General features: G+C 51.2%; 1 pseudogene; it reads right to left on the bottom strand.

The window, feature by feature from the left end:
- Positions 1-2,032: 2,032 nt before the first annotated feature.
- LOC112866527 (guanine nucleotide-binding protein G(I)/G(S)/G(O) subunit gamma-12 pseudogene) lies at positions 2,033-10,918 on the bottom strand (annotated as a pseudogene).
- Between the last annotated feature and the right edge of the window lie 396 nt (positions 10,919-11,314).

An 11,314-nucleotide genomic window follows, 5' to 3' on the forward strand; every position in this document is an offset into this window, starting at 1 on the left:
ATCCATCCGTTTGTCCATCCATCCACCCACCCACCCATCTGTCCATGTAGGTAGGTAGATATATGGTGAACATCCTTAGACCTACGGCCAATCTCTACTTCCTGACGATTTTGGTCTCTGCTGTTGCAAACCATATGCATGTGAAAGAGAGCTCACCCGTGCTAAGCCTTTGGTTCCTGAAAACAAATTCTTAGATGTGCAATTGCAGTGTTAGGGAATATGTTTATTTAATTAAACTTAAATGCTTATTTTGAACAATTTCTGATTTCCGTTATCAAATTTTCCATCAGAACGCTTTACCAATTTACACTCCTATTTGTGTTTTATGAACATTCCTACACTCTAGAGCATTGTTTTTTTTTTAATATATTATTTCTTTCCAGTTACAGAAACAATATGTATTTATACAAGAACTCATTTGTTCTTCCGTCTTAATGTCTCAGAGGGCCCAGGGCATGAAGGTGTTCAGCTCGCAGGTAGAAGTAGGTGGAGAAGGAAATGTCATCCACTGTGGAACATGGGTCCATGCACGGCTGGCTCTAGAGGGACTGGGGGGATCGCTGGCTGTGGGTGTCCCATTTTCGGGCTTTCTGGAAGAGTGCCCCGGACACTGAGGATCCTGGATAAAGGGACATCTGTATTTCATGAATCGTTTTCTTCCTGCAGGCACAGCAGAGACCCTGAGTTTAAAATATCAGTTCAGATTAACCAGACAGCTACAGAACCACCGTATTTTAGTCCCTGTATCGCATCCCTGATCTCATCTCGGCTTTCTTCCGATACCACCCAGGGGTGGTACAGATTGAAACGCAGCCCCGGCGAGTGTGATGGTGGCCCTGCCAGCCGGGCTACGTGTACGTGGTGGCATCTTCATTTGAACCGTGTGGAAAACACTCAGTGCCTTGTCTCAGGATTACATAACTGCAAATTTCGAAGTTGGGACTTTAAGCTGACACAGCTGCTTACGTCTGGGGCTGAGGAGGCCGGCGGGCTGGGTACCGCCTGAGGAGAAGGAGGCGTTGCCATGGAATTTAGCGAGGCAGAATGCTGGCTTGAGGGCAGCATGGCTCTCAGGCACCGTAGTCAGTGAAAGGAAATTTACCGGCCCCACCAGGCGGTGAGTCCTACGTGTTTTGAGTGGATTGGTGACATAGGAACCTTCGAATCACTTGCACGGCGGGAAAATTGGCTGGAAGGAGAGACAGGGGAATATAATTACGTGCTGAATCGGACAGAGCTCCGCATTCCCTAGAACCGAAGTCTCTTCTCGCTCCGGTGGCACTTCTGTAAGATGAGGGGAAGGCGACTTGAGTCAGATCAGCCTGCACACCCCTCTGTATCGGCCCTCTTGTCTTGTGACTGTTCCTCCAGTTTGCTTCCTACTTTTGAAGCAAGGGTGGTTCTCACCCTTGGCTGCACGTTAGAGCCGTCTGGGATCTGGCCGAGGTTGTGCCGCGGGCCCAACCGGGTCAGACTGGCTGGGGGTGGGGCCCTGGCGCCAGGGCGTTAGAAGCCCCCAAGGTGACTCCAGTCCGCAACCAGGATGGAGGCAAACGGGTTCACGTGTGTTTCCCCTTTCATCCTCTCACTGCATCCCAGCAAAGTTGGTCGGGAGGTGAATTTGGGGCACAGAATCGCTGACATGTTTTTATTATAAAAGTCTACGTGTGTAGCTACAAAAAATGTCACCAGCCAAGGTGATCTGACAGTCTTTGGTCGATAGGGGGTTAATACTGGCGACGTCCCAAATGCTCTTGCCACACTTGAAGAACGCGGACTCACTTCCCGTATCTGGGATTTTCTCTGTTTTTGCCTACCTTGTGTTTTTCTCCGTTTTCTCTTTGTTAAGTCTTTCTTGTCTGGCCTTTAAGCCCCTGTATTTGGCTTCCCTCCTCTTATCTATGTGTTTTTGTGAAGTGAGGTCCCGATTCCGCAGTGTATTGGCGAGTCCCGTCTTGCTCCTAAGTGTGATTTAGTAGAGTCTGCAAGCTTGCAAGTCGGGCTCTGAGATTCCGCGAAATGGGTCAGCGCCTCAGCCATCGATCCGCTGGTCACGGAGCTCCGGGGCCCCTTCTCGGGCCGCCCGGCCTGCGGGACGGGAGGCGTGTGCGGTCCTGCAGGGGCTGGGGCACCGCCGCTGCGGGGGCGGCCACGGGAGCATCCACAGAGCCTCCGTGACTCGGTAACTGAGGACATCGAGGGCTAAGAGAGGCCAAGAAACTTGTCCAAGTTCATAAATCAGCCAATTTTGTTCTTGAGAGTGGCTGTAATGAGGTATTGATGGCAGAAAGTCTCGAAATTGCACTGAAATGAGGTTTCTGGATTACCCGTGGACTTCAATCACCTGGTCCACCTTTTTCTCGCTGTGGGGCAGGTATTCTGTGACTCTGTGTAATGAAGATTCTTTTTGGAACGGGCTTCACTCAGAGAAAGCTGACAAAAATGAATAGCACGATGATGAATTTTACGTTTTTTATAGATCAAAAGCCAATTTTAGGTTTTGTTATTACTAAACCCACGTGCTATCTCTAGCTCATTAGTAGTGCATTTTTGCTCTAGTTTAAACCTCAGTCTGGAGAAGAATTTCGCTAAGTTGGAAACTTTAGGCTTGAAAACAGGAACGTGAACGAGACAGAATCATGATTTACGAGGAATAAGTCAGATTGCCTGAGGGGAAGATGGTAATGGAGAAATAAATTCGGAAGTGATTATTCATGTTGCAAAAGTGACTCTTGCCTTTTCTGGAGGATGATCTATCTGTGCTTCTTAGGCTGGGCTCCCTTGAATGTGGGGGGGCACCAGAAGGAGTCACAGAAGGAGGGAGACCCACCTTTATTGGATGCTTACTGTCTCCAGGCTCTGCCCCACCTCAGCTCCTCCCTCCTCTCTGGTCCTCCAGCCCCCGGGAGCTCTCAGCCTCGCTGCCGGTCTTGGACACACCAAGTGTACACCTGCCTCAGGTGTACTTGTGTCTTTTCCGTGGGAGAGTCCTCATCTCCTTACAGGCATGGTCTGTTCTCATTTCCTGTGGGCGTCTCCTGTTTACAGAGTGGCTTATCTGACACCTGCTCTGTGTTTCCATCCCCTCCTGTGTTCCTACCTCAGAGAATGGCATCCCCAACCAACTGCACGAGCCTGAAGCCCAGGACTTATCCTCCTTGACACTTCTCATTGCTGATGCATCACCAAGTTCTCTTCATCTCATTCTCAAAGGCCCTGTGAACCGCCATTACCCTAACTCTTCATGTCCCTGCCGACGCCCTGTGGCCTGTCCCCTAGCAGCTTTGCCCGCCTCTACCCTGATAGACCTTTGAATAAAAGAGATTTTGTTGTTGTACGTGGCTGCTATCATTTTCATCTCTGCACAACATCCCTTTGTGTGAATATGCCACAGTTTGTGTATCCGTTCAGCACTGAGGACATTTGAGTTCTTTCTAGTCTCTTGATGATGTAAACTCTCCCTCTGTTAGTACTTCTGTAGACTTCTCTTCAGGAGCGTGCACAGGGTTTCTCTGGGACATGTGCCCAGGAGTGGGCTTGTTGGCTTGTAGGACCTCCAAACTCTGAACGTCACAACAAAATAGCAAATTGCTTTCCAAAGAGGTTGTGTCCATTTGCACTCTGTGACCCATTGGTCCACATGCTCTCTGAGCTCTGGTGTTATCAGCAGTCTTGATTTTTCTAGTCGAGTGGGTGCAGGATGGAATCTCGTGTGTTCTCAGTTTACATTGAGATAATTACTGGTAAGATTGAATATCTTTTCATATGTTTATTGGATTTTCTATATATATCTTCTGTGGTTCATAGTGACTTTATTTCTTCTTTCCTAATCCTGTGACTTTATTAAATTTTTTTTCATGTTTATTTATTTATTTTGAGAGAGAAAAAGAGAGACAGAGCACAAGCAGGGGAGGGGCAGAGAGAGAGAGAGAGAGAGAGAGAGGGAGAGAAAATCCCATGCAGGCTCTGCACTGTCAACACAGAGCCTGATGTGGGGCTCGAACTCACGAACCATGAGGTCGTGACCTGAGCTGAGATTAAGAGCCACCCAGGTGCCCCGGTCACTTTAATGTATTTTAATTGCCTCATGGTGTTGACTCCACTCTCCAGCACTGGTGTTAAATTCAAGCGACAACAATGGCCATCCTGGTCATTACCTGGTTTTAAGGGAATGTCGCTTCTAGAGTCTTCCCATGAAGAGTATCCATGGTAGGTATTTCATACGCGGTTTTGACCAGGGTGGAGACATTTCTCTCTGATCCTAGCTTGAATGATGTTTGACCACATCTCTGTTGAGATGACCGTGTAATATTCTGATGATACGGTGGATGAATATTATGGACTTTCTAATATGAGAACATTCTTGCATTTCTGGAAGAAATCAGACTTGGCCAGGACATATTATGTTTTCCTATTCACAACCGGGTCTGGTTTACTAATATTTTATTTAGGATTTGGAATATATGTTCAGGAACGAGGTTGGTCTTGCCTAATTAGACATGAAGTTTGTACTGGCCTCATGAGATGGGCATGGTCCCTCTCTTCATCCCCCAGAAGGGCATTATGTGAGAATGGACGGAATAACCTTTGTCTTGAAAGTTTTGGAGAACTCACTTGTAAAAACCCCTTGTTTTATGTTTAAGTGTGGAAAGTTCTTAAGTACTGCTTTCGTTTCTTTAATAGCGAGAAGATTCTTCAGGAATTCTATTTATTTTTGAGTTCTTGTCAGTTAGAAAGAATTTGTTCATCCAAGTTTTTGACTTTTGGCCACAAGTGATGCTATTAATTACATCTGGCTTCGCGTCTCTATTCGTGACTGGTATTACTTGGTTGTGTCTTTGCCTTCTTCCCTTGTAAGTTTCTCCAGAAGTTTGCCTCCTCCTTTCCCAAAGAGACACATTTTCACCTTGTTGGTGGTCCCCGGGCTCCCGGAGGCTGAAGAGGGATCGCTGGCTTTGGAGCAGAGGCCCCTGAGCCGTTAGGGGGATTGACGGGCCTGCTGGGTTTTCATCCCACAGACAGAGGGAGTCTGTGCTGGGCAGGTTGAAAGGGACAGCAGGAGACGGGATAAAAATGCTTCTGGTCACATGTGTGTCCCGCTAGTTCAACGTGCAGCTCGTTAGGACATCTCCACCAAACCACAGAACCACCGCAACGTGAGGTTTCTTCCAAGGGAAGCGGGTCCTGTGTGGGCAGTGATCTTACGGAGCGTCTGAACCAGGTGTGCCTTAGTCTGGAAACGCGAGCAGGTCCTTCAGGGTTTATGGTGGCGTTTGCGGGGACGTATAGTTACTTTACGGCAGGGTGTGGGGGCGTAAGTAGTTGACAGTCTTTCCCAAACATACTCCTTTAAGGCAAAGGCGAGGCTGAGATGGGGCCCGTGTGTCTTACCTGGTGTTTTATCTGTTCCATCAGTTGTAAGGTTCCCGAAGTATTTTCTCTGCCTTCCCTGTTTCATTTCTCAAAGTGCTTTCACTGTTGTGTCCACGATCAAACCTCAGACCAGCACAGAGAGGAAGTCCCCAGTGGGGGGCCTACTTGGCGTAAGCATGCACAATTAGAACGTTTGTAACCCGTTAGCTACGTGGAACCCAATTTTCTTTAAGAAGTCTCCTGTCATTATCTCAGTCTGTAAGTGAGGAAGATTTGAAAGTCCCGGACAGGTAACAGTGGGAGATGTTGAGTGGGGAGGACTGCAGAGGACAAAGTAGCTTGGGGTGTCCTGTGCCCTGAAAGGGCGCCTCTGGGTCCTCGTGCAGATTCTGTTCCCATTGCAAAGTCTTCTCCCTTCAAGGTTCCCCTGTGGCTCCTTGTATGGTTATTTGGAAGGATTCTTTGCCAGAAAATTTTAGGTGATCTGCAATTAGATTCTTCTTCCCCTTTCTTGGAATCTCATGTGTCCTGAACAGAATGTGTTGGCTATTATTTTGGGTTTGGGATTTCCCTTTTGAGCAATTCTTTATGCCTGGCAACTTTCAGAATAACACTCCCTAGACACACACACACATGATCTCTCTCATTATTGTGACGTCAAAAGTGGTCAGTATTTGACTACATCCTGCACTGACTTCCTTAGTGTTTCAGGCAACTGTCTCTCTCTCTGCTTTCTTTCTCTTTCTTTTTTCCTCTCTTTCCTCCCTCTGTCTCCATCCATCTCCCTTTCTCTTTTCTCAGTAGACTAGCCTTTATGCCTACACTTACTGAAGACAGTCTCACTTGAAATACTGTCGATAGTGACTGCACATTATGACTTAATCTTGGGTGATGTTGCTAAATCTTTTGCTTCAAGAAAAACGTTAACTGATGTTACAATGCTAATAATAGAGGCTTGCCTCTCTTAAAAATAATTATAGATCAATAAATTATGGGGTGAATTAGAAAATAATTATAAAATAATTTACTGCAGTGCTCCTTTAAATATTGATGATAATTAATTTATAAGGCTTTTCCCCCCCTCTTTTCGTAACTATTGAGTAAAACAACAGTCACGAAGGCAGGTACTGTACTGGTGTTTACAGGGTGTGCCCGTCTGCCAGGCTGTGCCGCCCCCGTCCTGCCGTGCAGAGGGGGATCTGGAGGGCTACTGCACCAGCCTTAACTTGCTGACACTTGGTGATCCCCTTTAGACCCTGGAAACGCAGAGCCGATGTGCTGTGTTGAGGTCCTAGAGAGCGGGGAAATGCAGACAGTGTCTGAGAGTAGGGAACCCAGCCTGGGGCAGAGTGGGGTGACGTGCAGCCAGAAATGTGTGGGAAGAATCTTTTTTAGAAGCCAGGACACCCCTGCTTCAAAGAAATCTAGTGATTTCTGTGGGAGAGTGAGGAGCGAGGTTTTCCAATCTGGAATTTAGCATCCGCTGGCCTCCAGGGATGGAAGTGAGGAGAAGCGGACACGGGTGCGAGAGCAGGGCGAGAGCCTCCCACCGGACGAAGCTGCAAGCTTGTGCCCCTGCCGCTGGCCTCATCCTCAGAAGGGCAGTCGCGCTCGTCCGCTTCACCTGGGGGATCTCTCTCACCGAAGGGGATCCCCGTGCACAGCTGCTTGTGATCACAGGGCTGGTGCTACCATGGACCCTGTGCTCTGAGATTGTGTCGGAGGAGTTGACCCCAGATGGCTGCCCTATGACCGGCAGAGAGGGACACACTGAGGTCTCTGGCACAGCAACCCAGGGGTGTGCTTCTGTGTTATGGGTACAATTTATACAGTAACTGGCACGATCAATGAGGTCTTCACACATGGATTCAGAACTGGTGTTGAGGGCTGACTGGTGCTTAGCTGTTGGGTCTGTAGTGGGAGGGGTGGCTCCCTCAGAGGCTCCTTGGGGGCTGACCGGTGCTTAGCTGTTGGGTCTGTAGTGAGAGGGGTGGCTCCCTCAGAGGCTCCTTGGGGGCTGGCTGACTGGTGCTTAGCTGTTGGGTCTGTAGTGGGAGGAGTGGCTCCCTCAGAGGCTCCCAGAGGCTGAGCTCTTGCTGGGCACTGTTAACTTGCTTAAATTGTCGAATTCCAAAACAGAAGTTGTCAGAAAAAGTGGTAATTATGTTTGCTCCTAATACACCTCAAACTAAATCTAATTTTGTTTTGTTTTGTTTGTTACTCAGGTGAAATTCTCCTTATATAAAGTCAGTCACTGAGAAGTAATTCAGTGGCATTTGTATATTCACATTGGGGTACAACCATCACCTCCATGTAGTTCCAAAACATTTTCTTCACCCCAAAAGGAAACCCCAGACCCATTAGCGGTCACTCCGTGTTTCCTTCCTCCCAGACCCCGGAAACCAGCAGTCCGCTTTCTGTCCCGATGGGTTTACTGTTCTGGACGTTTCATACAGATGGACTCCTACTGCGTGGGTCCCTTTGTGACTGGCTTCTCTCACGTAGCCCCGTTTTCCAGAGGCATCCACGCTTGGGCGTGTGCACTTCCTTTCCTTTTGTGGCTCAGTGCTACCCCGGCATGTGGACAGGGTATAGTGGTATCTGCTGGTGGATGTCAGGTCATGTCCACCGTCCAGCTGCTGTGACTGATGCTGTTCAGAGCATATGTGTGCACGTGTCTGTGTTCAGTGTGTCCGGGTTGGTGGGTCACGTGGTAACTCTGTGCTTCGCCAGACCTTTCCTCAGCATCTCACATCCCCACCAGCAGTGTGGACGACTTCCAGCTTGCCCATATCCCTTCTGAAGTTGCCCGTGTCCCAGGCTGGACCGTGGTCTGGCTGGAGTCAGGAGATGGGGAGCTTGGACCTGGGAGCTGCCCGGGAGCTCTGGCTGAGACCGTGGATCCCTTTCCACCGTGACATTCTGAAATCTGTGACCTCATCATCTAAGGGGTGGCCCCCGAACACTGACACTTGGGTCCCTTTCCTTGGTCCTCATTTCCATTCTTGAAATTCTTGCAGCCATGCTGGCTCTTCCTCCACGTGCAGTAACTTTGGCAAGAATTTAGGGTTGGGTAAAAGGGGGTCAGAAGATTGATTCCCAGACTGATTGGTAATTCAGATCAAAAAACATTGATTGAGCACCCGTTCTGTTTGTGGACGTGGTTGACTTCACAGTTTCAGGGGAAAGGCCCCGCTGCCCCTTCCCGACCTGTGCTTCTGACCGTGGGGAGGCCCGCCCACCGGAGGCCACAGCTCGATGTTGAATTAAAGATGAGAGATGCACGGGTGTGGCCGGCAAAGAAGGAGGGACCCCTGCATCCAGCTGAAGAGGGTACGGCCTTCAGCGCGAGGTTCCGGGACCCTCCTGGCTCCTGGCCCGGGCCGCCCCCACCTAGGTGCGCTGCACAGGTGGGGGTTCTGAGACGGGGGTCACGGCTACGGGGGCAGGGCACCACCTTACACATGCTTGCAGCTCGTGCGTGGGGGTCGTATGTGGGGCGTTTGAGGGAGACAGAGGGGCCTTTGCAGAGTGCAGCCTGGCATGGGTTTTGGGTTCTCCAGATGTGTTCGGAAGCTCATTCTCTCCCAGCTCCCCTCACCTGTGAGGCAGGGCTGTACAGCAGATGCCACCAAGGTTGTTGGGGGGGGAGGAGTGGACTGGGACTCTGCTGCTGGAGGTGGGGAGTAGCAGGTCGCTGTCTGCTGGGTGTGGCCTGCGTGTGGCCCCAGCCCGTGCCCCCTCCTGCCCTCCCGCGCTTGTTCAGGGGGGCGCCCCGCGGCTGCCCCCGGGGCTCGCTGCCTAGCCACCCAGACGGGGACATCGTAGGCCGCAGACCTCAGACCTGGGTGCTTGGGGAGGCTCTGATGCGGGGTCCGTGGTGCCCTGGGCGTGGCCTGTCCTCACACCTCCCTGGGGAGGCACCGGCTGCTGTACCGCGTGCTCTCTGTGCGGGGGTAGCCACACGCGGCTGGACGGGCAGAAGGGCAGGTGGGCCTGGTGTGGGTTCTGGCCCTTCGGCCTCTGAGCCGAGCGGCTTTACCTTCCTCGCTTGGGTTTCCCTGTCTTCCAAGTGGAGGGAATGGTGGAGTCTGCCTCGGAGTGTTTTCCTGGGAACTGAGAGCGTAGCAGTGAGGCAGCGACTCTAGTAGGCGTTCGTGTCCCCGGACACCGTTTGGAGCATCAGCCCGTAAATCTACACAACGGCTCTTCTGTGGCCAAGGCGCATTGTGGAGGTGAGAAAATGACAATGTAACTCAAACCGTCAAAGTGAAGATGTGAAGTCTCTGCAGAAATTCCAGAGTGGATGGTGTGGGAGGCCCCTACGCCCGCTCAGGGAAGCGGGAGAGACTGCAGAGGGGGTTTGTGAAGAAACGGCTTGAACGGGAGCCTGGAGGCAGCGCGCTGTGATGGGAGGAGAGAATATCCTGGAAAGGCAGAACTCGAGGAGCACGTATGTTTAGGGGAGGACGCGGTGTGCCTGAAGCCCCCTCTCGCTCGGGTCTGGGTGCGGTCCTGGGCCGGGGGTGTGAGGTTGGTGGCAGCGTGGTGCGTGGTGCCTCGGGGGCGGTGACCTGGCAGCCGTTTGCATGAGAGGGCGCAGTCTGGAAGGAACCGGAAATGAGATCAGATGAGCAAAGTCAAGTCTTACGTGTTTGACAATGGTTCTGTAAATGCGGTGACTCATGGCCATTAATGCGGGCAGCTCAGTGTGAGTGGCCGGCCGGACAGGCGGACGTCTCCCAGGTGGGGTGGGGTGGGCCTGGTGGCTGTGGAGTGGAGCTTGGGAGGGAAGCTTTCTTTTTTCTTTCAACTGGTGGCATGGAGAGAGAAATTTCAATAAGGAAATAAGCATCGATACGTGTACATACACAAGACGCCCCTCACCCGTCTACGCTGCACAGGTTGGCACAACCCTATCAAAAACGTACCATGACATAAAGGTTTCAGTAAGTTGTTCTTGGCATTTTCACCCAGACGGGTACTTGGGTAGTTTAGGTCTTGCTAGGACTGGGTTATTCATATATTTAAGAGTATATGATCATGTTTTCTAAAGTGGCTCAAGCCGACCTGTCTAAAGCAGTAAGCCAATAGGACGCCGTGGTCATCACGTGGAAAAGAAGATCATTATTCTGTATTAGGTCAGAAGGAGGTGTTTTGGAGAAAGGGCAGCTTGGGACATCAAGAGTCGGAGTGAGTCATTCCAGGCTAGGGTACTGTGGTCACTAGCAGTGGTTACCAAGAGGCTGAAGGTAAATGTCCTCCAAGGAACTGCCCGTGACTGGCTTCGTGGAGGTCAGGCGAGGGACTGTCTCCGTGGTCCTCTGTAAGATGAGGCAAGTTTTTTTATCCTCAGAGGGGTCTTGGAGGTTGGTGTCCGGATCAGCACGGGGTCGCTCCTGGCGTGCTCCTCGCAGTAGCACACGGGGTCCGTGAATGCCTTTGACACCTTTATTCTCTCCCCGGGGGGTGGGGGCTCCGTCCTCGGTGGCACAGTTCCCCGCGCCTGGGCGATGCTGCTGGTGCTCGCCGTTTCGCTCGACATCGTCAGGTGTTGTTTTTACCTGGAACCAGCAAGACTTCCTGGGCCCACCGTTTTCAGGTTGAAAGTGGCAGGATGAATCACCTGCGCCCGCCGTGCGGCGCCCACCCGCCTGCCGGTGCGGCCTCCCCCTCCGCCGCCAGGGACTCGGCGTCCAAGGGCTCCTCGGGAGGGGACTTTCCGTCACGCCCATTTCCGTGTGGACGCGGTCCTGAGACGGTGCTGGTGTCCTGGGGAGGAGAGGTACTCGACCGAGTTCTGTGCACTTTTATTTCCCTGATTATTTTGAATTTCCAAGTCAATTTTGGATCTGGGGTTCTCAATTTACCCTCCGGGAGGGGGACCCCGCTCCCTCAGGAACAGTATTTCAGTGAGGAAGCTCCCGTTCGTGGGGCAACT

This window comes from Puma concolor, chromosome A2 (genome assembly GCF_028749965.1).
Source record: "Puma concolor isolate L17-30 chromosome A2, mPumCon1.1.hap2, whole genome shotgun sequence".
NCBI lineage: Eukaryota > Metazoa > Chordata > Mammalia > Carnivora > Felidae > Puma > Puma concolor.